This window comes from Natrix helvetica (assembly GCF_964273705.1).
Source record: "Natrix helvetica genome assembly, chromosome: 5".
In the NCBI taxonomy this organism is placed as follows: domain Eukaryota; kingdom Metazoa; phylum Chordata; class Lepidosauria; order Squamata; family Natricidae; genus Natrix; species Natrix helvetica.
The window spans coordinates 27,025,796-27,049,049 of record NC_138551.1 but is presented as its reverse complement, the minus strand read 5'-3'; the positions used below and the strand labels follow the sequence as shown (position 1 = coordinate 27,049,049).

General features: G+C 42.0%; 1 protein-coding gene across 1 annotated transcript in view; it reads left to right on the top strand.

Moving 5' to 3' along the window:
- TIPARP (TCDD inducible poly(ADP-ribose) polymerase) overlaps nucleotides 1–23,254 on the top strand; it is a 50,223-nt gene that overhangs the window by 5,432 nt on the left and 21,537 nt on the right. The window lies entirely within an intron of this gene.

Sequence of the window (23,254 nt, the reverse complement as noted above, 5' to 3'; positions counted from 1 at the left end):
TTTCAACAAATTAACAGTTTTCTACATTTTTTTTTCAAATTTCCTTTCTAAGTTGCATCAAGATACATACGGTATTCCAAATGTATTTGGATTTATGCAAAGGCAAAAATTGGAATAGTTGTGCACCATTTTATACACAACTAAAATATTGAGATTCCAAAAATGTGTTTTATCACCATCAGTAAGAAACAATATAGAGTTTGACTTCCATACTTCCCAAAGGTGATAAATTGGCATGAAATAGTAAAATTAAATGATGTTATAATAGATGTTGCAGACAGCTGTTGATTCTGAGAGATTAATAGAATAACAGAGTTGGAAGGGACCTTTGGAGTTCTTCTAGTCCAAGCCTCTGCTCAGGCAGAAAACTCTATACCCGTGATGGCGAGCTTATGGCATACATGCCAGAGGTGGCAAGCATAGCCCTCTGGGCGGACATGCGCACTGTTGCCCCAGGTCAGCCAGCTGGTCACCGGGTTTCCCATAAGCGCATGCAAACCAGCCAGCTGGTTGTCGGGTTTCTGGCGCACACACACACACACGGTGCCCAAAAGGTTCGCCATCACTGCCCTATACCATTTCAGACAAATCTCTTAAACACTTACAACTTCTGGAGGCAAGTTGTTTCATTGATTGACTGCTCTCACTGTTAGGAAATTTCTCCTTAGTTCTAGGTTCCTTCTCTCCTTGATTAGTTTCCATCTACTGCTTCTTTGTCCTGCCTTCAAGTGCTTTGGAGAATAGCTTGACTCTCTCTTCTTTGTGGCAACACCTGAGATATTGGAGCACTGCTTTCATGTCACCCCCTAATCCTTCTTTTCATTGAACCAGACATACCCAATTCCAGCAACCATTCTTAATATTAGGGGCGTGAAACTGGCGGCCTATGGGCTGGATGCGTCACGGGCAGACCATGCCCACCCCTGCTCCGCAAAAGCAAAAAACGTCACATGACACGATCGAGTTTGACACCCGTGCTTTATATGTTTTAGGCTCCCTTTAATCGATCCATTAAAGAGAGGATCTCAGGGTGTCTAATGCGCATAGAGCTCTCTGGGAACTCTTTAGAATGGGTTGCACCCAGGCTTGGCTAATCACCAAAGGACTTTAGGCTTGAATTGTCTGTGATGCAAGCAGAGCAATCTGTGCTAGGAACAAAGGAGTGTATGAAGTAACATGTAGACTAACAGACCTTTGGGAGAGGAACATACTGTCTGTTGTCTATATTTGCCAGCACAAAATTGGATTAGATTCTAGGCAACAGGGTAGAGGTACAGAGTGGAAGAGCGTGTGTACCGCTCCTTACTAATTTCTTTAAAGCAGAGGTTCACACATAATCGGAATACCCAAGGATGCATGTGACTCTAAAAGCGCACCCAGAAGTCTTGAGAGAGGCCCCTGAAATCACACCCAAAAGTGGCTACTGGATCAAATAGTTCATGTGATAGGATTGCATGTCTATGCATTCACATTTTTAATTGTCTTAAATATGATAAAATGTTTATCTAAAGAATGTTGATATCATTTTATCTCATTGCTTCTAAGCTTAACTAGCTGTTTGTCCTGCTCCATTAGTGTTGCTCTTGGAAAGCTGTTGTAGCAAATTATTGTTGATCAAAACAAAACATTCACTGAGGATTACTGAGCGTCTTTAATGGGATCCCCATAGGAACTGGTTAACAAATACTTTAAAAGCCCCACACACAAAGTTATTGGAAACCAGAGAATAACTCACAAATGGTTGCTGGTCTGTCTGGCCATTGTACGACATGAGCTTGTTGATGCAAGGTCTTTCTTCCTTGCTTAAGCTGCTTTATTGACTCAGCTGCTTGTGGAGGGTTGGGAGAGTATCGGCATTGCACTTGTTCATATTTTGCACAGCTGAAAAGAACATGGGACGCCCTCTTTCTAGATCAATCCTTCTCAATCTTGGCGACTTTAGGATGCATGAATTCCAGTTCTCCATGCTGGCTAAGGAATTCTGGAGATTGAAATCTGCAAATCTTAAAAGTTGCCAAGATGGAGAAACACACCTTTATCTGCAAAGGATGACAAAAGAAACCTCTTGAAAGTATTTTGAGCTCCCTCTGCAACTCTCTCTTATCAGTATGGCATATTACATCCATATTGATTATAGAATTTATTTGAGTACTTACTTAGATTTAAGGGACACTGTGGCTCAGTGGCTAAGTTTGGCTGACCTTGTTGATCAGAAAGGTCGGCAGTTTGGTGGTTTGAATCCCTAGCGCCACTTAATGGAGTGAGCTCCCATTACTTGTCCCACCTTCTGCCAACCTAGCAATTCGAAAGCATGTAAAAATGCAATGTAGAAAATAGGGACCACTTTGGTGGGAAGGTAACAGCATTCTGCGCGCCTTTGGCATTTAGTCAGTCTGGCTACATGACCACCGAGACATCTTCAGACGGCGCTGGCTCTTCGGCTTTGAAATGGAGATGAGCACTGCCCCCTAGAGGCAGGAGCAACTAGCACATATGTGTGAGGGGAACCGTTACCTTTAGATTCAGACCTGAATCTAGAAAGAAATGTCAAAACTGGTTGGTTTTAATCTGTGTGTGCCTGTAGTGCTTTGGGGGAACTGTGCCGGAGAAATTAGCTTGCACCTGACCTTGTTATTAAACAATCAACAATAGCAAAAAAGAGGGCTGGGAGAAATGATTTTGTATAGCTCTAACTCACGGCTATTTGCCATACTTTGAAACAGCTGCACTGCATGACCCAAAGGTTCATGCCCTCATCTCTCATCCTAGGACATTCCACTTGGATGGAACAAAGCCTTAGTTGCACCCACAAAATCACTGCTGCTCCAAGCAATTGCCTCGGCAGCTGGGCTGGTTTTGCAGGATCCACTTGACATTCCAGTCTAGGTCAGCACAGAAGTAGCCTAGGCTTATGCAAATGCAGAAGGAAGAGTAATCGGAGTGATTTAACTGACACAGTGAAAGTGTTGGAAGTAGGAGGAGGGACAGGGTGGCTGTCAAAAAAGTAGTAGCAGTTGGCTGGTTGAACAGTTGCCTTGGGGAAGTTGTGGAATTTCTCTTGGTGACATTAAAGCAGAAGCTGAATGAACCTCTATTGAGGTTGGTTTGGCTCTGGGGAATGTCTAATGTGTATGTTGTAGAGAATGGGCTCAAATCTCTAGTCTCAGGATTTTAAACTTTAGAGGGGTAATTCAAATCAGTAATTCAAATGCTATTCTTGTTCAGTCTTGGAGACCTGCCTGCCATGTGATCATTTTCTTTTGAAATCTATAAAGGGAAAGCAAATTGATTTAAAACTTGCATGTTGTTTTTGCAGCAATCAAAGTGACTTTATTCTGGTCTACATCAGAATGTCACTTTAAACCCTTAGACAATAACAAACCTAGTTTTGGTTTTACTCGTCTCCCAAATTATGGGAACATTCACTTTATCCTTATATGTGTGTAGGAAATGGCCGCAATGCACCTACTGTAAAGTTGCAATTTTCAGATGTAGAAGGTATGTTTCCTTAAGGAAAAGTATGAAATCTTTATGTAGTTGGGAAAGGCCAAATTGTAACTTTTTAGCACATATGCATACAAGGCAAATTATTGATGAAAAGAGGAAAAAGTGAAAATGTAGACTAAACCATGGCATTAAATCGAGTTGTTTTCCACAGAGGAAAATAGTAAAGCACCTTTTATAATGTGGTTTGGATAAATTTAAAAGTCTTCAGGGGCTACCCCCCATTTTTTGCATGCTTTTTTTCGCCCTCCCTAGACTCCAGAGGCTTTATAGGAGCCTGGGGAGGGCGAAAACAGTTTTCTCCGCCCCTCTGGAGAGTCGTTTTGAGCGCTCTGGAGGCTTCAGGGACCTTCAGGAGCCTTCCCTGAAGCCTCCGGAATGCTTAAAACGACCCTCTGAGCAAACCGGAAGTGACTTCTGGTTTGCTCGGAGGGTCTTTTTGACTGTCCCGGAAGTTTCAGAGATGCCGCCTGAAGGTCCCTGAAGCCTCCGGAGTGCTCAAAACGACCCTCCGAGCAAACCAGAAGGCCGTTCCCGAATTTCCGGTTTGCCCATAGGGCCGGTTTTTTGCACTCCGGGGGCTTCAGGGAAGGTCATGAAGCCTCCGGGGGGGAGGCTCTTTTCGCCCTCCCCAGGCTCCTATAAAGCCTCTGGAGGCTGGGGAGGGTGAAAAATGGCTTTAAAAAAGGGTGAACTAAGGTGGCCAGCGCATGCATGTGTGTTGGCCAACTGACAGGGCAGTGCCTCGCGTGCCCTGACAAATGGCTCCGCGTGCCACCTGTGGCACACGTGCCACAGGTTTACCATCCCAGGTATAGGTAGTCCTAGACCCGTGACTGCAAACCTATGGCATGCATGCCCAAAGTGGCACATAAAGCTATGTCGCCCGGCACCCATGCCCTTGCCTGATTGTCTTCCGGGTTTTGACACAGCAAAAATTAAATCGGTGTGTGTATGCGCGCCAGCCAGATGATCGTTGGACACTCATGGCGCTAGAACCTGGATGTTCAGCTTTTCCGGAGCACAGCCCCAACAAGCGTGTGTCCATGCGTGTGACATCTCCATGTGACCTTTTCGACATTCAATGCTGAAAAGTTTCACCATCACCGTCCTAGACATGACCACAGTTGAGCCCAAAATTTCTGTTGCTAAGCCAGACAGTTAAGTGAGCGCTTCCTCTTATGACCTTTTTGCCACTGTTGTTAAGTGAATCACAACAGTTATTAAGTGAATCATACGGTCGTTACATGAATCATGCTTCTCCCATTGATTTTGCTTGTCGGAAGCCATTTGGGAAGGTTACAAGCAGTGACCACGTGACCCTGGACAGTGCAACTGTCATAAGTGCCAGTTGCCAAGTGCCCAAATTTTGATCACGGTGATCACGGTTGTAAGTGTGAAAACTGATCATAAGTCACTTCTTTTCAGTGCTGTTGTAATTTCAAATGGTCACTAAATGAATGTTTGTAAGTCAAAGACTACATGTATCGGTTATTTTCCTGGGCATTGAGGAAAAAACATGAAAACCTATTTTTATATATTCAAGCCCCCTCCACGGAAGCATTTGCGTTTTTAAGACTGCTGCTAGGATAATTATTAATGATGGGAGCTAATGAATTTTTAAAGCCTGCACTTTTTTTCCCTAAATGTGTTGAGGTGGTTTATTGATTAATCCAACTGAATTGTTCTTTTGCTTTTTGGCTATTAAGCTGCTTTGATCCAAAAGGACTACACTCAGTTATGATTCAGCATATCTCTCCTATCACCTTGCTGATGGTTGCCAAAAAGCTTTAAAATATTTGAAGTGGCAAGTCATCCTTTTATCTTAAAACATAGCTTTACCATTTTCATTATTTGCCCATCTGCTGGAAGACTAAGAGGCTTTTCTTATGACCACTAACTAGAACAGGGGGTCACCAAACTTTTGAACCTCAGGGACCACTAAATTAATAATTTTAAATCCCGCAGACCACTAATATGATTTTTTAAAAGATAAATAGTATTTAGTGCAATATAAAAAAAATGCAAATAATTTTTCTATGGACCACCAGTTGATGACCGTTGGACTAGATACAGTAATGGCGAACATTTTTGTTGTTGGGTGCCAAAAATGTGAGGAGGTGCGCACGATAGCACATGTGCATGCCGGCACCATAATGCAAAGTGCGCCCCGCATGCCCATGCGTGCATAACCCCCTGACACTCCCCCGCCATCATGCGCGCCATGCTGTTCGCCTCCAAGCTGAGCTTGATATTTTTTTCCCGGGGAAGCCGTTTTCCCCCTCCCCAGGCTTCAGGAAAGCCTGCTGAGCCTGGGGAAGGTGAAAATGACACCCCCCCTGGGGAGGCCCTCCAGAAGCCAGAAATGGATCGTTTCCAAACTTCCCGTTGGCCTGTTGGGCCCATTTTTCACCCTCTCCAGGGTCATCAGGCTTTCCTGAAGCCTGGGGAAAATCAGCAAAAATCAGCTGATTGATGCACACATGCTGGCAGATATCGCTCTGCGTACCACAGGTTCACCATCACGGGACTCGAAGAACAGAACGAAGGTCTGATCCACCAGAGTGCAACTTATGTTCTTATGTTAAGACCAAAAAAAGTTTGGGTTTTCTATGTTTCTTTGTCAGCCGTGGTTTACAGCCTAAATCTGGTAGCTGTGTTATTTTATGCTCATGTTATTTCATACTTACATTACAATGATAGACAAAGGATACTTCCTCACATTGATGTGCATTCCTTCTATCCTTGAGTCAGCGGGAAAAGGGATGCTGATTAAAAATTTTGCCGCCCTGATGATAACCGTTTCAGTGGAAAGGCAGCAACTGATACTGTATTTACAGTTTTAATATAGAACAATTTAAGGGCAGCAAATTAGTGAATTCTCCCATCAGCATTTCCCTTTGTCGTGAACAAAGGTAAATATGCTGTACATCATGTCCCAGGATAACGTTGCAGGCTCCAATCTGAGTCGGTCACCTTTGGTCTCGGTGACTGACTCACATTGGACTCTGCAATGTTTCCCTTCGTACCCAACCTCACCTTCTGGGTGGGAAGAACAATTGTTGAAATGCTCTAAACATGTATGGGACAGCCAAAATCTTCTGAAACTGCAAGGAAAAAAAATGCCATGTCATTGAATTTGGTAAGAAAAGCATATTCCTTTATGTCTCAAATGAGAATTGGACCATAGATTTCTATGCCTGAGGAGTGGACCCAAACATCCTTACCAACACAGCTTCCGTCTCAAGCAGGATGGATTTGATTTAAATCAAAGTCGATTTAAATCATGATTTAAATCACTAGTAAAAAGGCTGATTTAAGCTGGAGTTGATTTAAATCATAATTTTTAAAGAGCAACTGTCATCTCTGCCCCGCAGCAGCTCCTCCTCTGACCTGCTGTTGACTCAACGACAGTCCCAATATTGCAGAATATATAGTACATAACTAGGGTCCATGCTGGATAAACTAAATTATATTAATATATCTTAAATAGAAAACTATATTTAGATAGATGTTTACTCCAAAAGCATTTTATTAAAATAAATTTGATAAAAATAAAAAAATATCCGATTTAAATTTCAAAAAATCCAATTTCTTTTTTTTTTAAATCATCGATTTTTATCCACCCTGATCTCAAGCCTATGAAAAAGTTTTACGGGTAGTCCTCAACTTAACGACTACAAATGAGCCCAAAATTTATGTTGTTGAGACATTGGTGAGTTTTTGCCCATTTTGCAACCTTTCTTGCCACGGTTGTTAAGTGAACCACTGCAGTTGATAAGTTAGCAACACGGTTGTTAAGTGCCTCTAGCTTCCCCATTGTTTTTTGCTTGTCAAAAGTTTGCAAAAGGTGATCACATGACCTTGGGACACAGCAATGGTCATAAGTATGAACCAGTTGCCAAGCATCTGACTTTTTGATCACATGATTATGGGACCGCTACAAAGGTCTTAAGTGTGAAAAATGGTCATAAGTCACTTTTTTTCAGTGCCATTGTAACTTGAAACGGTCACTAAATAAGCTGTTATAAGTAGAGGACTACCTGTACTTAGAGAGAATTCTGGTGGCCTGGGATTTGCTGCATGTAGAGGGACTGATACTAACTCCCAAAGGGACTTAATGGTCTCTGGAAGTTGAGTTATGGCAACTGGACTTCTTGTTGATTTCACTACTTGTACAAGGAGCTTCTTCACTCTTCTTCAGTTCAGCTGAAGAAGCTACTTGGATAAGCAGCAACATGTTTTTGAATCAACAAGAAGTCCAGTTGCTATGACTCAGCTTCCAAACTACTCTACCTAGATGGCTGAGAATCTTCATCGGGATATCCTAACCTTGCAGGCTGGCAAGCTTCCCTGGTTTGTTCTATTTAGGAAAAAAGGCGGAACTCCTCTATATCTTAAATATCTTAAATATGTTAGTATCTGTTCATCAAAAACAATTCTGTAAAAATCTATTTGCACTCCTTTTAAGGCTTTCAGAATTTTTGCATTTTATTGCCACTGAATATTAGCAGAAAAGTTATGTAGTCTTGATAATGGAGAAGATTGGGAGCAATAGTGAAGCTTCCCAAGCATTTTATTTGAGATTTCTGGAGTAATGCTCCAAAAACCAAATGAATCAAATTGAAACTTCTTAGCTATGTGGGTGTTGTTGTATTTGTCAGAAACCAAACATTTCCTTTGCAATAAGAACCTCATACCAACTGTTAAGCATAGAAGTGATTCAGTCATGGTTTTGGAATGCTTTGCTGCCTCAGGACATGCCACGATTAAAGGAAATGTATATTCTGTTTTGTATCAAAATAATTGGCAGGCCATCTTATCTTTCTTTCAGCTGATGCTGAAACAGGAGTGGTTTGTGGAGCAAGGCAAAGGGTCTCCATATATTGTATGAGCAAATTTAGCAGATGGAGCAAAACAAATCCAGCATTTTTTAATCATCGGGTCAAAGCTAGAGTTAAACGCATAGAAAGTCTATGGCAATAAGCTAGAAAATGCTAGAGAACTCAGCTGTTAGGGTTAGGGAGTTGAAGCAGTTCATTTTGGAGAAATTGGCCTAACTTTCTACATAGCCATGTGAGAGGTTATTAGTACCTAGAGGAAGTATCTGTTTGCTGGTAAGAATAATGCAATGAATAACTGAATACATGAGGTGATTACTTCTTCACATGACTGCATTAACATGTTGGATTACCTTCTTTAGGAAATAAATAAAACAAGCACCAAACTTAGGGATTCTTTTTCTTCCAAGATCCATGTGAGATTTATTGAAAAACATGATCCCTTGAATTTGCCATGAAATATCTTTTGGAGCAAACCTGTCCACTAATCTTTTTTTAAAAAACCAAATTATTCTTATTTTACCAATTCACATTATTATTTTTGCATATACCCAATAGCTAAGTTTAAGTAACACGTTAGGATTCAATGGGATTGGTTAATTTGTGACTTGGTATATGATGCGGTTTAGTTTGTAGTCCAGTGCTAAGATACCCGACCCTTCTGTTTCCGTTTTGTGAGAACTTTATTATTGATTTAAGTCATACTATGATTTCATTACTTAGGCATAGTACACAACATGAATTATGGTTTTCTCCCCTGGGTTTAATTTAATGTGTTTTATAAACCCAACGAATGTGTTGTGCATTGGATTCTTCTAGTCACCACTGAAGTCTAGAAAACATGAACTTTTGAAGCCCATGCCAGTTTCACATGGAGCCTACATGTGGCCGCTTGCATTGCAACTTTCTTCTCTGTTTTTCAGATGATGTTGTGTATCCTGGCAACTCAACATGGATAGTGGTATTTTTGAACCTGACTCCTTTAGCATTTAGCTTGTGAGCTTCCTAGTTCACATGGTTACCACTCTGATTTGGCTAAAGCTATTAAAACTCCAGTGGACTATCTTCAAAGCTTGCCAGGAACAAGGAAATGTCTAATTCAGCAGTTCTGAGTATCCAAGAGATGACAAGCTTGCCCGCCAGCCTTGGGTAGTAAGGCTACAGGGGGTAGCTGTTTGTTTTTTTTCTCTTTGTTTTGAATGGTTTACATGGCACAGTGACCCATCACTGCACTTGGTATCCATAATACCTTCATTGTTTGGTGCTTTTAAGTCCATTCATGATTCTGGACCAAGGGCTCATCCAGAGGCTAAAGAACAAAGTGCCCTACAAGTAGTTTGCTTTTCAGTTGATCTTACCCCCTGTATCTATTCTAAAACTTAAATTCAACACTGCATTCCTTTTTCTTTTCTGCTGCCCAACCTTGTTGGCAATGTAAGAAAGAATAAATAGCCATATGTACAGATAGGGGTGGATGTGGGGGGTGAGAAGTATTGAGCAGCTGCCATAGCCTATGCCAGTTAAAGGGGGCTTGTTTGTACTTGGGATCCCCCCTCACAGCTGCTGTTCCTCTGTGCTATCACTTGCTTGGCTGATTGCTTTGTCCAAATCCGCAAGGAGTGAAGTGGTAGAGCACCTGACCTTGACTTTTTCTTTGGGCATAGAATTGTTTGGGGCCATGAAAGAAGGGAATGGACTCTATACTGATAAGGAATTGGGGGAAACACAAAGTGGGGGAATGCCCATTCAGGTTTATATTGCCCAAGCTCTCTTCCCCTTCCCTAAAAACTCCTTCGAATTAATAGTTTAGGCTTAGTGAAGTCTGTTTTTATTTATAATATTTAGGAGGCTTTTAAAGAGGTTAATAATAATAATAATAATAATAATAATAATAATAATAATAATAATAATAATAATAATATTTAATGCTTCTAGACCGCCCCCTCTCCCGCAAGGGACTCGGGGCGGTGTACAGTTCATACAAAATATAACAGGATACAATAAAATTAAATTAAATATGTACAGTTGACAATTGACATGGAGGAGGTTAAAATGTAGTTAAAAGAACTGTACAAAGCAGATATAAAATAAATTCAAACCCCTAAAAACAAATACAGTAAATTAAAAAGCCCCTAAAATAACCAGATATAATACATTTGCCAGGAGGGACAGTTGAATTATGCCAGGCCTGCTAATCGGAACAGGTGGGTCTTCAGTTTTTGCCGGAAGGAGCGGAGGTCAGAAGTGATTCTAATGTCGGGGGGGAGGTCATTCCAGAGGGTTGGGCCCATCACAGAGAAGGCCCTACTCCTCGGTGTTGCCCGCTGGCATTGCCTAGTGGACAGCACCAGGAGAAGTCCCTCCCTGTGTGAGCGTATTGGCCGCAGGGATGTATGTGGGAGGATGCGATCCCGCAAGTAACTAGGTCCCGTGCCATGGAGCGCTTTAAAGATGGTAATCAGCACCTTGAAATGCACCCGGAAAACCACAGGCAGCCAGTGCAGCTCGCGCAGGAGAGGTGTTACGTGGGAGTACCTCGTACTCCCCATCACAGCCCGCGCGGCTGCGTTCTGAACTAACTGCAGTCTCCGGGCACGTCCCAAGGGCAGCCCCATGTAGAGAGCGTTGCAGTAATCCAGGCGGGACGTCACCAGCGCATGAGTGACCGTGCGTAGGGCATCCCGGTCCAGTAGGGGGCGCAATTGGCGCACCAGGCGAACCTGGTGGAACGCCCCCCTTGCCACGGCTGCCACATGGTCATCCATTGACAGCCGGGCATCAAGGAGGACGCCCAAATTGCGCGCCCGTTCCACAGGGGGCAATTGTTCGCCCCCTATGGCCAGCGATGGGATCAGCTGGCTGAACCGAGGTGCCGGTAGCCACAGCCACTCAGTCTTGGAGGGGTTGAGTTTAAGTCTGTTGTCCCCCATCCAGACCCCGACGGCCTCCAAACACCAGGACATCACTTCGACAGCCTCGTTGGGGTGGTTTGGAGTTGAAATATACAGCTGAGTATCATCAGCGTAGAGGTGATACTCAACCCCAAAACCACGGATGATCTCACCCAGCGGCTTCACATATGTGTTGAACAGGAGAGGCGAGAGGACCGACCCCTGTGGCACTCCACAAGTGAGTGGCCTCGGGGTCGACCTCTGTCCCCCTGTCAACACACATTGCCTCCGGTCGGAGAGGTAGGAGCCAAACCACCGCAAAACGGTACCTCCGACTCCTATCCCCTCCAACCGGCGCAATAGGATACCATGGTCGATGGTATCAAAAGCCGCCGAGAGGTCTAATAGGACCAGGATAGAGGAACAACCTCTATCTCTGGCCCTCCAGAGATCATCAACCAACGCGACCAAGGCTGTCTCTGTGCTGTGCCCGGGTCGGAAGCCGGACTGGCGTGAGTCTAGATACTCGGATTCGTCAAGGTGTCGTGGAAACTGCTGCGCCACCACATTCTCTACAACCTTCGCTAGAAACGGAAGGTTGGAGACTGGACGATAATTAGCTAGCTCCATTGGGTCGAGTGAAGGCCTCTTAAGCAAGGGCCTCACCACCGCCTCTTTCAAGGCGGTTGGTAAGGATCCCTCACCCAATGAGGCATTCACCAGGCCCAGAAGCCAGCCTCGGGTCACCTCCCAAGATGCCAATACCAACCAGGAGGGACACGGGTCCATTAAACATGTGGTGGGTCGCAGCCGTCCACGCAACCTATCTAAATCCTCGGGGGCAACAGAATCAAACTCCTTATATATGCCCCAAGTGGTTGTCTTTGGACTGCCAGCCGTATAACATACTACATTTTCACTTTTTGCAATCTGCGTTGACTATTTAATATGGGGGTCTTCTGGCAGTTGATAACATGCATACTTAAATGGAAGTCAGTCTTTCTAAATTTAGAAGGATGTATATTTTGAAAAAACTTTACATTTTTAAAAAAAGTGTAGAGTCGTTAAAATGGTTAATTCTAGTTAATTTTCTTCAACATTATTACAAATATCTTAATTATTTATGAGCTCAGACTGAAAAACAAAATTAAGTTGGTTCTCAGTGAGGAACATGTTTTGATTAATGGTGTGTTGAGCCTCTCTACTCTTCATCTGAAGCCATGCCTACAAAGAAGAATGGGGAATTTGCTGTGTGGTGGGAATATGTTAAAAGAATGGACTGTGCTACTCTGTGGGTAGAATTTTGTATGCTCCATTACATGCAAGAGCCTCAGCAAATAGATTTAACACTGTGTGTGTGTTAGTGTTAATTTTAAAAACCATCTGTGTGTTTAAGTTTAAAAATCATGCTAAGGAGGATTCACAAGGCAAACTCCATCTGCTGACTAGCATAGTTCAGTTCATTTTATCATCTTCACTTTCTTATATCTGATTCTTTTTCATGTGGAGGCCCAGTGCCATGTAAATAATTTCCCCCTTGCATTTGGAACAGGAAGTTCAAAGGTTTTCTGCTAATCTGTTTTTCAAAACAGAATGTAGTGATTATATTTCTGGCACCATATAAAGGCACATAAAGCTGCTCCTGTTGAGTCAAAGTGTTTGCTATTTTAGCTGCAGGTGTCCCGATAGCTTATTTAAAAATAAATTCTAGTACATAATGGAACTTATTTTTATTTGCATCTGTTGTACAATATGATCAGAATCAGATTGCCATAACTGAAACTGTTGGCATTTTTCTTTGCTTTCAACATGGATTGCAGATTATATTTTGATGTGAACTTTTTTTTTAAGTCCTGTAGCTCTTTAAGTCCATGTTCTTTTGATTTAAATCCATGTTTTCCTGGAAGTCAAATCTTACCTACTTGAAAAATTATGCAGGGTAATCTATATGTGTACTCCTCAATTTACAACTGTTAATGACTGTAGCTTAGAGACCCTCCAAAAGGTACTTGTGACCAGAGGTGGTATTCAGCAGGTTCTGACCAGTTCTGGAGAACCGGTAGCAGAAGTTTTGAGTAGTTCAGAGAATCGGTAAATACCATCTCTGACTGGCCCTGCCCCAATCTATTCTCTGCCTCCTGAGTCCCAGCTGATCTGGACGAAATGGGGATTTTGCAGTATCCTTCCCCTGGAGTGGGGAGGGAATGGAGATTTTACAGTACCCTTTCCCTGCCATGCCCACCAAGCCACGCCCACAGAACCAACAGTAAAAAAAATTGAATCTCACCACTGCTTATGACCAAGTTCTGATGCCCTCCCCCCCCCCCCCCCATTCTGATGTGACCCTATTCAGATGCGTGACAACTAATCCTCCTTTATTGGTAGCATGATGGCAGTTTACACCATTTTTGCCAAAAGCTGGTGTTTACTTCTTGTTTCGGGCAAAAATGTTCCATATTGAACAGTGAGCTATCTTAATGACAGCTGTGTTTGCTTAATGACCACATATTAATTCAATGACCATGGTGATTTGATTAATGACTGCCACAGGAAAAAAAAAGTTCGTAAAATTGGGTCAGTCACATGATAACTCAGTTTGACTTACGATCATAATGGACTCCATTAGGGGTCATAAACTAAGGACTACGCTGTTTCAGAGACAGAGATAACTTACTATGAATCAATACAGATGAATTTGATTTCTGGGCTGGTTCTGAGAATTGCATCGGCTTGGGCTGTGCCAAGACTAAAAGAATCAAAAGATCTAAAATTTGAATGATTGCGGATATCTGTGTTATGAGTTCCTGCAAACTCATATGCTGTGTTTATACAGGAAACATAGTGATTAGACGCTCTCCTTATAGATCTCAGAAAACTGAAAGACACATGTTGGAAGTGGTGGGGACAGAGTAGGTAACTGTCAACACTCTCCTGTTTACTTCTGTTACTATAATGATAAGATTGGGGAAGCAGCTGTCACCTGGTTTGATCTAGGTCAGTCTGTTCCTTGTATAGTGGTAATAAATGCATGGCAGCCTAACAGGAAAAGAAGGCATAGGTAAACCCAGCCCTCCAGTTTAGCCTATTCAAGTGAATTGTTCCAAGAAACTTCTGATTACCCACCTGTGTTTTAGTTTCTTTAGCCATGAAGAGGGGAAAACATCCTCCAAATATCTGTGCATGTTTAAAAGTGTTCCAAGCTCGAAATAGTACTTCGTACTCAAAGCAGTTTTTGTTTCAAGTTTAGGATACGTTAATACTTCACATTAAAAATGGAATAGGAAATTGGTTTGAATCAAACTGTTTTGCATATTACTATCAAATATGCTTGGCCTTTATATGGTACAAATGAATAGAGAGAATTTGTAAAAAAAAAAAAAAAAATCCATGCTGAGAATGGTATCAATTCCCATTGCCCTTAGTCAGTGAAGGTTAACCTTTTTATTGCCGTGTGCTGAAAGCATGTGCATGCCCATACCCATAATGCAATGCATGTGTGACACGCCTCCGTGCCTTGCACACACGACCCCCCCTTGCATTCCCACACCCTTCCCACACACCCTAGTAGGCCTTCCTGCAGCCTCCTGAGACCAAAAATGGGCCACATGTGCACATGACTCTTCTGTGCATGCATGTACATCTCCTGCATGCCCCCTGCCCCCTGCACATGCATGACAGAGACCCAAAAATCAGCTGGTCAGCGGGAGGCGTATGCGTATGCGCAGTGGAGCTCAGCTAGGGCAATGGCTCATTTGCCTACAAAGAGGGCTCTGCGTGCCATCTGTGACACGCTTGCCATAGGTTCGTGGCCCTAAATAGTAGTAGCCCTATAGTAGTTACAGTTGGATAGTAATGAAGAGTATGATGCTCATAGATGGTTCAGGACTAGTTACTTCATATCAGCCCAACTTTCCTCACAGGATTTTTGTTCAGAAGATAAAATAGGAAATGTCATTTTCTCATGTAGTTAAGGATATCAAAACAAACATAATATAGAAAAATGTTTTGTGGACAAGGCTTTTTTTATCCACAGGAGGCCCAGTCTTTTCTACATCTAAGCATTTCTTCCTTAAATAGAATTGCTTTCAATACAGATAGTCCTCAACTTACAATTGAGCCCCACATTTCTGTTGCCAAACAAGACAGTTGTTAAGTGACTTTTTTGTCCCATTTGATGGCCTTTCTTGGCAAGTTGTCAGGTGCATCATTGCAATGTTAAGTTAGTAACACGGTTGTTAAGTGAATCTGGCTTCCCCATTAATTTTGTCAGAAGGTTACATGACCACGGGACACTGCAACCATCATAAATACTTGCCAGTTTCCAAGCATCCGAATTTTTATCATGTGACCATGGGAATGCTACAATGGTCGTAAGTGTGAAAAACGGTCATAAGTCTCTTTGGAAACTGAGGCTTTTTGTCAGTCTACCACCTGTCATGTCTTCCCCAGTCTTACCGTTTCCTTATCTGTGCACCTGGCGAACTATTAATGTTTCTATAACTGCCATTGTTCTATAATTGGAGTGCTTTTGGGATGGCGGGAGAGTACAGAATGACAGGAGTCCATGTCTCAAGTTTCAGTTTGCCTTTTTAGTCATTTAATTGTAAATTGACAATGAGAAATTGGTCGTCTTCTCTGCTTTGGTATGCGTTTCTTTTGCCCTGGAAGATATGCTACTTAGAGCAACTTCTATGCTGTTTAAATATTTATTTATTATTTATTACTTGAACTTATTAGTCGCCCCCTCTCCCCACAGGGACTCGGGGCGACGTACAAAAGTATTATATAGTATTTAATCCTATTAAATAGGATTCTTTGTCACAATACTTGCAAAAATCAACAATTTAGATCCGTGTATTCACTTAATAAAAGTGGACAAATACTAAAAAGTTTTGAGAGAAATACCCAGATTGATAGAGTAATGTGTTGATTATATAGTAGATTTCTTTTTACATTTGTCTCTTATTTTTTTTCTTACAATATAATAGTAATTAGAAATCAAATATTAAACATCAGTTCCTTTAGAAACACATAATGGGATTAACTGGTGAAATTTTAGGTGATGATATATTAGTGGTAATTTTCATCACTTAGATAAAGAAAAGTCTGTAATTTTCAATTAAAGAAGTATTAGGAATCCATCCTTTACTTTAGACTCTTAGGAAGGTCATTCTTTGTAACAGTACTTAGGGATAGAAAGTTCCTTTTTAAATATTTCCAAATTGTATTATTTAATATAACATAAGGAGGAAACATTGCTTATACTGTACATAGGAGTGAACATATAAATTTTATTTGATTAACTTTTAACAAAGCTGAAGCTTAATTGAATAAAATTTAAAGTTTGTTGGGGACCACCTTTTTGGAAAATGTGAGCTGACATTTATACCTCTTCAAATTTGTGGATTGTATCCATGCCTTAAAACAAACTTACTTAATTATTTAGATTGGTAAATACTGATAATGATCTTGAAACCAGGCTGTTATTCCCAAATTGGCTTTATTTGTAATTGAATTGTTAGGACTTTGAAAACTTGCCCATTCTGTTTAAAAATGGTTGAGGTCGGGTTTTTTCAGAAAAGCTTCTTTTGTCTATCAGATGTATTTTTATTGATAATATTTTAAGTAGTGCTTTGCCTCTCTTTGTGATTTAAAAGTTGCAATGAACTGAAAGAATCAGAGCCAGATTATCTGTGGACCCCTCTTTCCTTAAGGACATCTCCCCATCCTACCAGGGCAGATAAGATGGGCATGCTTCAAGGTTCTTTGCCTAAATATTCCATCTAATGTGAATGGCTAGCTGAGCTCTCCATGGGAGTTCCTACCCTGCCCCTGGACTTTTTAGCAGATTTCCTAGCTTTCGGTACAGCTATGAAGATCTGCCCCCCCCCAAAAAAAAAAACCACTATAATAAGATGAGGTAGCTTGCACATCAGAAGTTTGACTTAGCACCAGATTTCTGTTTTAAATACATTATGTTTCATTTTTATAATTTTAAGATGGCTTTTCTGCTGTTTAAACTTTCGATTGGGAGCTGCCAAGAATTAGTTACAAGATGGGCTGCTACATAAATGTTTGAAATACTTAAATAAGAGTCACAAACAAACTTGCAATTTGTCCACTCCTATTGCAGAAGTTGTTTTCTTTCAGCCCGGTCTTCGTGGAGGGGATAAAATTCTGTGCAATTTTGCCAGAGATGTTGGCACCCAAACCTCTCCTCTGTTCCATACAGCAAATTGCTCCGTGTCCTGCTTTATGTTTTCTCAGGAACCTGAAAGGAGGCATTGACTTCCACACACTCTCCTTCACTGAATTACTTTAAAACTTGGAAACTAGGAATTGCATTATATGTTAACTTTGGTTGTGTTGCGTGTGTGCCTAGCTACTGTTGCTAAGCCACAAAGGGTTTGGCAAAAGGGGAACAAAGAGCTTTGTCAGCCAGTTTCCAAGAGTGATTAAGCAAAACCTCGTTCTGCATGTGGTTTTCCTCCTCCCTCCCTTATAACTGCAGGGCACAGACCACTTGACCAGTGCTGATGAATCAGGGCATAGTCACTGAAGCAGATCCTTAAATGATGGGGCACAGTATCCTCCTGTCTCCTGTCAGGAGACTTTTAGCCAGGAGGCTGAAGTTAATGTGGTACATGGAAGCCGTTATGGCACGATGAACTGACTCCTGTAGTCTGCCCTGTCTTTCTCAGCAAGGCATTAATTGAATATGAATGCTGCTTCCACGCCCTGTGTGCAGATTAGGAAAATCATGTCTGCAGAAGTTTTCATTGAGTAATTTGTGCATGGAAATCAACCTGCGTCTGGCTCTCTTGTGCTCTCGTGCCGTGTCAACATGTGATGCAAAGGGATGCTTTTTACTAGGAATAATAGCAATGGCATTTAGACTTATATACTGCTTCACGGTGTTTTACAGCCCTCTCTAAGCTAACAGAGTCTTACAGAGTTCACAGAGTCAGCATATTGCCCCCAATAATCTGGGCCCTCATTTTATCAACCTCGGAAGGATGGAAGTCTGAGTCAACCTTTAGCTGGTGAGGATCGAATCCCTGGTATTCAGCAGAATTAGCCTGCAATACAGCAGTCTAACCACTGCTCCCCCATGGCTCCTGTCGAATGGCAACTCTTGGGAGGTTGGATAGGCTTTAAATATAGGCTGAAAGTCACCACTTCTTTCGCCAGTGTAGAATTTTTGTAACTTTCGTGGCATCAAACCCTCAGATTTCATGTTGTACTTTCCTGCATACTATCAGCAAAAATCCTGATCTTCACAAATCACTGTAAAGTAGGCTGATGATACCTCCAATGTTGTTATAATAGGGCAGAATTGAGAGGATAATCCAGAATTCATTTGAGATTATGTAGATGATTTTGAGTCTACTTGTGAGCTCCCTAGAGTTATTGAGAGTTGGATGGCGTACATGTTTTAATAAATTATTATTAATAAAGGTTCATTCCTTTTGTATACTAATTAATTCAACAAGCTCATGTTCTGATCTTTGTATAATTTTTATAATTATTAAATACATGTAATTATCCAACTACTGAGACACATCCTTCCAGTAGCAAATATTATAAAATATTAAAACTGATTAACCCATAATTCTTGTCAGCTGGTATGACAGCTGATAATTCTGTTTGAGCTTGATCCATTCCTCAAATGAGTGCCTTGTTAAGGTGCTAGATTCCTGCCAGGATACAGATGGCTGTAACCTGACTCTTGGAAACTACAATTCAACAACCAATGTGAACTTGATTGTTGTGTTAACCCTTGTAAAGCCTATCCACAGCTAGCTATTTAATGTTGTGTCTAGTTCTCCTTAGCTAGATGACTTGTTTCTAACTTACAAAAACTTAGGCGACTTGGTATAGCTGGACTGTTTTACATCTAGATGAATCAGAACTGAGTTCAACACTTGGAGGGTTATGTGTTGCTCAGTTCCTTGCATGTTCAGGAAGTTGCTGACATTTCTGCAAAATTATTAGAAGCAACTTTTGCTGTGCCACTTTTAACTTGACTTCTGGGTGTAGAGATATCTAAGAAGGATTCCTATTAACAATTTGGCAGTAGTTTCCTTGTTCTGGGATGTTTTTTTGAACTTCTAAGTTTAGCCTATAGTTCTGGGGTTTCCCATCCAATTATTCACACATTCCAATATTATATTTTTTTAAAAGATTAAGCCTTTTTGATTAAATTAAAAAACCCTCCCATTTTACGACCCTGTAGTCCTTATTTGGGGTAGAGTCTGGGTGACTGGATGGAGCTGAGCATTTACTGGCTGGATGCCCTTCCTGATGCCTATGTGGAATTTGCAGCAGATGTTTTTTCTTTGAACCCTATGAGAGAAACATCTCTCCTACCTGGGACGGGAACCCTCAACCTTCCAAGTGGGAGGCTAGCGCCCTCACCACTAGGCCACCATTCTGTTCCCTTTTTGACTAAATGCTCTGGTTGAAATTAAGCAAGTTCTACTCCTTGCAGAAATGGCTTGAGTTCTTTTTGGTGAAATGCAAATTAATAAAATTATTTGGAAATGTTTTAGCTACTGACAAGAAATAAGCTTACTTAAGGAAGTTTCTTGTGATAGAGTCCAGTTAGGCAGATTTTGAAGCTCTTTCTTGAATAGCAAATGCAATCTATGAGTTCAAAGTGTTACTTATCCTTTATTGGGTGGGTAGGTTGCAAGGAACCATAACCCACACTGAAACCTTCTTTACTAATAGTAGTCCTGCACATGCTAATTGAACTTTTGAGATTCCACCAGTCACAGATGTGTTCTGAGCAAGAACAAAGAGGGCAATGTCTTCCTCACAGCTTTCCCAGAAATGGACTGGCATTTTTAAGTAGCCAAATTTGCTAAAAGCAGATGCGCTCTTCAAAAGTTTGGATTGAGAGTGTTTTAAAACCTCTCAGTTTTATTTGATTATGTGCCATTAAGTCATTTTCGACTCCTAGCAACCACATAGATTTTCTTTATGACAGTCTGTCCTAGCTTGGTCTTTCTGCTCTTCAGATGATGAAGTCATCCCCACTGTAACTGAGCTTATCCACTTTGCTTGTCTTCTTCTCTTTCTTCCCACCTTTCCATCTTTAGGGCCTTCTCCAGAGAGCTTGGAATAATCAATTTTTCATATACCGCTTCTTCAAAGATCAACCTTGGGTTTCATAGAATGGCAGAAGGAATACTGTTGCTTTACACAATTCTGATCTTTGTAGGGAGAGACACATCCCAGCATTTGAATATATTTCCCATGACTGCTCTACTAAGTTGCTAGTCTGTGGTGTATTTTTGACTGTCTATTTCTTTACTATTAATGGTTGATCAATAATAGAAGCCATCTATCACTCCAATTATTTTCATTGTTACTTCTAAGGCTGATTGTTCTACTTACTGTCATTAATTTTGGTCTTTGCCTTTAGTTTTACTCCAATTTTTTAAATGTATTCCTTGGTTTTTAATTACTAGAGCTTGCAGATCTTTTCCATTCAGCTATCGGTGGTAGGATCAACACAGTGTTTGTGTGTGTTTATAATCTGTTGTAGAGGCTTTAAGGAGAGTTGATGAACTTTAGCACAAATTTGCATGCCTTCTCCTGCAAAACAAGCTGAATTCAACCCTTCCTTCTTTTACTACCCTGTTTTCCCGAAAATAAGACCTCCCCGGATAATATTCCCAATCGGGCTTTTGAATGCATGCGCTAAAATAAGCCCTCCCCTGAAAATAAGCCCCCCCATAAATATTTCAACACAGCAGCAGCCATGAGGTGACCACACTCGCCGCCTCCTGCACCTCAAAAATAATACCTCCCCAAAAATAAGGCAAAGTGCTTATTTGGGAGGGGGGGGGCAAAAGAAAATAAAACCCTATCTTATTTTCGGGGAAACATGGTAAAGACTGAATTAGAAATGCTGTATGTCTTTTAGTACCACTAAGAACAGAATGTAATAATAATAATAATAAGCTTTTATTTCTAGACCGCACCCTTTCCTAAGCAGGACTCGGGGCGGTGTACAGTCATTGTTAAAACCATATACAAATACATAGACATAGACGTAGACATAGAATAGAATAGAATAGAATAGAATAATAGAATAAATTTAATTTGTTAGCCGCTCCCTCTCCAAAAGGACTCGGGGCGGCGTACAATAAAAAACCCATACATATATACATATACATACAATACATATACACATACATACAAACACATACATGTATCCGGAGGAGGTAACACTCGTTAAAAGCATACAATAGTAATAATAGAATTAAAATTAACAATTAAAATACCCTCAGTTAAAATTACAAATTTAAAAAGATTGTCAGGAGCAATGGGATAAAACTATGGTTGAGCCAGGCCAGCTAATTGGAAAAGGTGGGTCTTGAGCTTTACACGGAAGGAGCGGAGATCGGAGGTAGACATAGACGTAGACGTAGATGTGGCTATAGTGACAAATGAAGTTATTCTCCTTAGAGCTAATGGTGGGGAACCTTTGCCCCTTAGTTCCAGTCCACTTATAAAGACTCTTCCAAATCATCTTCTCGCTCTTACCACCATTTCATTAAGAGCAACTTCTTATAGTTCACAAAACAGAGTATAATTAGACTGTGCATCCTTAGCAATTTTTAAATCCTATTTTCTTTCCCAGGGACTTTTAAAACTAAGGTTGGGCTCTGTATTTCAAGGGGAGCCATGCAGTAAATTTGATACATGACTCCATGCTCTGTTAATTGCCATTTAGTACATCTGGAAGGCACCGGAAATTGCAAACGAGCTGTGTGGCAATACAGAATTTGAATGCTGAATTTCTAAATCACCATGAAGTTTCAGATGCACATGTGCATAGCCACCAGCCTAATCCCTTTTGAAGTAAGGCCCGGGAGGAGGAGCTTCCGGAGGGAATGGAGGACTGCTTCTGAGCTCCGCTAAATGCGGAGGGCTCTTTGATGGGCGGGATGCTGCCGACCCTCATTTCCACCTTGAGGGTCGGGGATTTCGGGCGCCGAAGATCCTGGCACCCTGCCCGGCTCCAAGCTGGCCCGTTGGGTCGGCCTGGTAGCCGGACAGGAGGAAGATAGCGCGCCAGTCAGCGCGGCAAGGCGGCTGGCGTTTTAAGCCAGCATGGTGGCTGGCGTTTTTTGAGTCAGAGCGGCAGAGAAACGGAGCGCCAGCGCCAGCGGAGCAGCGCAGCGGTAAAGACTTGAGTGGAGAGGGTGGAGAAGGCTGGAGGAGGTGGAGGACGGCGGCGGGGGTCTGTGTGACTGTGTGACTGGGCGGATTTTGGCTTGGGATACTTAAAAAGATGGTGGCAACCCAGGAGAGCCGAGCAGCCCAAACTATAAATCTATGGATCGCTGAGCTCCAAGCTAGCCGGCGATTGTGCTTTAGACCGGCGAGAGGGCCCTGGGAAGGAGTGCAAGGCCCGAGGGAGGCCCGTGAGATCCGAGGCGCCGAAGGGAAGAAGGGAAGGAGAGTGAGGCCTGAGGCGCCGGAGGAAGTAGAGAACGGAAAGAACGGTGGAAGGGCTGCAGGGAAGCCGCAGGGAGGCCGATGCAGCCCTCCCGGGCCCAATAACAACGAATGTGGATTGCCAAATGGACGGAGGACCATTCACAACCATGGCAGGCCATGGAATGGAGGCTTGGAACATCAGAGGCCCATGCAGAAGGTCAGACCCAGTGCTTTGCTGTACTCACCACTACCCCCCCACTCATTTACCACCTACTTACTATGGGCTATTCGCCCTACCGCCTATTATGACCTACCATCTATTACGAACTATTTCTTAGCTGCAATCTTTTATCCATCAACTGGCTATTTTATCTTATTTCCATCAACCATCATTTCCATTCTGATGCGGATTATTTCATCAGCCTATCCCCTTGCCTGGACTATCCTCTTGCCAGGACCATCCCCTTAGTGGGAATTGCGGCTGCTGATGCATATTATCATCTACAGCACCCACTTGATGAACTTGGCCCTGTCCAATTATGTTATACACGAGGCTAGACC